This window comes from Sycon ciliatum, chromosome 9 (assembly GCF_964019385.1).
Source record: "Sycon ciliatum chromosome 9, ocSycCili1.1, whole genome shotgun sequence".
NCBI classification, from domain to species: domain Eukaryota; kingdom Metazoa; phylum Porifera; class Calcarea; order Leucosolenida; family Sycettidae; genus Sycon; species Sycon ciliatum.
In genome coordinates, this window is record NC_088651.1 from 17,247,626 (window position 1) to 17,252,066 (window position 4,441).

The window sequence follows — 4,441 nt, forward strand, 5'->3', positions numbered from 1 at the left end:
CCACCTGCTCAGGATCCGGGAGGTTGCTACGGATGTCCTCTACACGTAATACATCTACGTCAGCCATACTACTCTCTTCCAGATGGGACACCACGAGGCCATCCATCGTCGGATCACTGATGTGCTGGTGATGATTGGTGGATTCGTCTATCGGTATCCGAAACCCCATGGGCTCCTCAGCAGCCTCCCGGCCCTGGGTACAGGTGTCATCCAATGAAGCTAGCAGGCGTGCAGCTTGGCTGTCAGTGATGTCAGACGAGTTTGCATCGACTTGCTCTGGTGTCGCCTGCACGGGCGCTACAGCGTTTTCATCGCTACCAGCTACTATGGAAACGATGGTAGGGCCGCAAGCACTCGATGATCGAGACGCCGACGATGATTGACATGGTGACTGATGTTGTTGTACGACCGTGGTCAACGGTGGAGGTGCCGACAACGGCTGAGATGCCGACGGCGGCTGCGGCACGGACAAGTTCAACAGTCGAGATGCCGGGGACGGTTGTGACACTGACGACACGGGGCTCGCGTTGTTTTTGCATCTCCCTTTTCTCGAAGGGACACAATTCGTACATGTGCGACCCTCCTTGGTGCAGGAGCACCCGATGCAAGTGCCATTGCCATTGCACCGGCAACACTGGCCACTCTGCATACTCTGCATGGGGAGAAGTCGAAGTCGGGAGACTCGGAGGCTGTTGCAGCTCAGCGAACTGTTTCTAACTAAAGGAAAGCTACAAAAGCCATAACAGCGCAAATGGCTCAAATGAAATGAACAATCCAAACGAGCAATGCACTGCAAATACCACAGAACGACACCAAACTGGTGACGAAAAGACGAAGGAAAAAGGCAATTACTGAATGAAGGAACACAACACAACCCAATACAGCAGTCAATAACGCGCACAGTACCATCAGATTCCTCCAAGATATCCTCCAAGCCTCATCCACCGTCAGAGCCCCAAAAATCGTCAACCGTCCACCAACCGTCCACCAACCGTCCACCAACAGTACTACTACTACTACTACTACTACTACTACTACTACTACTACTACTACTACTACTACTACTACTACTACTACTACTACTACTACTACTACTACTACTACTACTACTACTACTACTACTACTACTACTACTACTACTACTACTACTACTACTACTACTACTACTACTACTACTACTACTACTACTACTACTACTACTACTACTACTACTACTACTACTACTACTACTACTACTACTACTTGACACAATCTTTATTAGGAAACTTGAAATGGAGATGTGAAACACAAATACAGCCATGTAGATGGAGCAGCAATGCAATACAATGTCCAAAAACTCAAGAATTCATTATCATGGGGCAATGTTGGGCAAATGTCTGTCAGGTACTATCACGCTCAGGCTGCCCGCAACCTGCACATCGTCGTGAAATTCATCCTGTTGCGGCGGTATGACGATCTTGAACCACGCAAACAGGTGACTGCCCATCGCATAAGGCAGACTGACAGCTTACAACGGAGCTGACCCATGATTACCGATACGTGTAGGTCGACGTTCTTCTCAGCAATCAGGCATGCCAGTGTCTTCAGTGCCATTGAACATTCTCTGCCAATCATGCCCGAGGTAGAAAAAACTAGCGGTGTAAACGTACCTCTGTCAACTGCTGTCACCCGCTCTCCGTACTGGCGCTTCTTCATCCGTTCATGCGTTCGGAGCTGGCTGATGACTTCCTGACGCGACAGCAAGCTTGCCTTTGGGTGTGTAACCCGGATGTCGAAAAAGGCATCTTGCTGTCTCGTCCAGAAGCCACAAGCCCGGATGTCCAGGCGGGCACCTGCCGAGCGGTTGGCTGTCCTCCCTTGGAGCCGCTCACCATCATATGGTAGTAGAGGCGGTTCCACCTCCACATCCCGGACCGCCTCACGCATCACGTCAGCCAACAAGTCCCGGATCTCATTGTGGCGTGCCACTACTACTACTACTACTACTACTACTACTACTACTACTACTACTACTACTACTACTACTACTACTACTACTACTACTACTACTACTACTACTACTACTACTACTACTACTACTACTACTACTACTACTACTACTACTACTACTACTACTACTACTACTACTACTACTACTACTACTACTACTACTACTACTACTACTACTACTACTACTACTACTACTACTACTACTACTACTACTACTACTACTACTACTACTACTACTACTACTACTACTACTACTACTACTACTACTACTACTACTACTACTACTACTACTACTACTACTACTACTACTACTACTACTACTACTACTACTACTACTACTACTACTACTACTACTACTACTACTACTACTACTACTACTACTACTACTACTACTACTACTACTACTACTACTACTACTACTACTACTACTACTACTACTACTACTACTACTACTACTACTACTACTACTACTACTACTACTACTACTACTACTACTACTACTACTACTACTACTACTACTACTACTACTACTACTACTACTACTACTACTACTACTACTACTACTACTACTACTACTACTACTACTACTACTACTACTACTACTACTACTACTACTACTACTACTACTACTACTACTACTACTACTACTACTACTACTACTACTACTACTACTACTACTACTACTACTACTACTACTAGAATTCATTATCATGGGGCAATGTTGGGCAAATGTGTGTCAGGTACTATCACGCTCAGGCTGCCCGCAACCTGCACATCGTCGTGAAATTCATCCTGTTGCGGCGGTATGACGATCTTGAACCACGCAAACAGGTGACTGCCCATCGCATAAGGCAGACTGACAGCTTACAACGGAGCTGACCCATGATAACCGATACGTGTAGGTCGACGTTCTTCTCAGCAATCAGGCATGCCAGTGTCTTCAGTGCCATTGAACATTCTCTGCCAATCATGCCCGAGGTAGAAAAAACTAGCGGTGTAAACGTACCTCTGTCAACTGCTGTCACCCGCTCTCCGTACTGGCGCTTCTTCATCCGTTCATGCGTTCGGAGCTGGCTGATGACTTCCTGACGCGACAGCAAGCTTGCCTTTGGGTGTGTAACCCGGATGTCGAAAAAGGCATCTTGCTGTCTCGTCCAGAAGCCACAAGCCCGGATGTCCAGGCGGGCACCTGCCGAGCGGTTGGCTGTCCTCCCTTGGAGCCGCTCACCATCATATGGTAGTAGAGGCGGTTCTACCTCCACATCCCGGACCGCCTCACGCATCACGTCAGCCAACAAGTCCCGGATCTCATTGTGGCGTGCCATGGGGTAGCCCCCTGCCGGACACATCATCGCATGGTCTATTGTGTTTGCAGCACCACATACACAAGTCAGGGGGAGTCCTACTACTACTACTACTACTACTACTACTACTACTACTACTACTACTACTACTACTACTACTACTACTACTACTACTACTACTACTACTACTACTACTACTACTACTACTACTACTACTACTACTACTACTACTACTACTACTACTACTACTACTACTACTACTACTACTACTACTACTACTACTACTACTACTACTACTACTACTACTACTACTACTACTACTACTACTACTACTACTACTACTACTACTACTACTACTACTACTACTACTACTACTACTACTACTACTACTACTACTACTACTACTACTACTACTACTACTACTACTACTACTACTACTACTACTACTACTACTACTACTACTACTACTACTACTACTACTACTACTACTACTACTACTACTACTACTACTACTACTACTACTACTACTACTACTACTACTACTACTACTACTACTACTACTACTACTACTACTACTACTACTACTACTACTACTACTACTACTACTACTACTACTACTACTACTACTACTACTACTACTACTACTACTACTACTACTACTACTACTACTACTACTACTACTACTACTACTACTACTACTACTACTACTACTACTACTACTACTACTACTACTACTACTACTACTACTACTACTACTACTACTACTACTACTACTACTACTACTACTACTACTACTACTACTACTACTACTACTACTACTACTACTACTACTACTACTACTACTACTACTACTACTACTACTACTACTACTACTACTACTACTACTACTACTACTACTACTACTACTACTACTACTACTACTACTACTACTACTACTACTACTACTACTACTACTACTACTACTACTACTACTACTACTACTACTACTACTACTACTACTACTACTACTACTACTACTACTACTACTACTACTACTACTACTACTACTACTACTACTACTACTACTACTACTACTACTACTACTACTACTACTACTACTACTACTACTACTACTACTACTACTACTACTACTACTACTACTACTACTA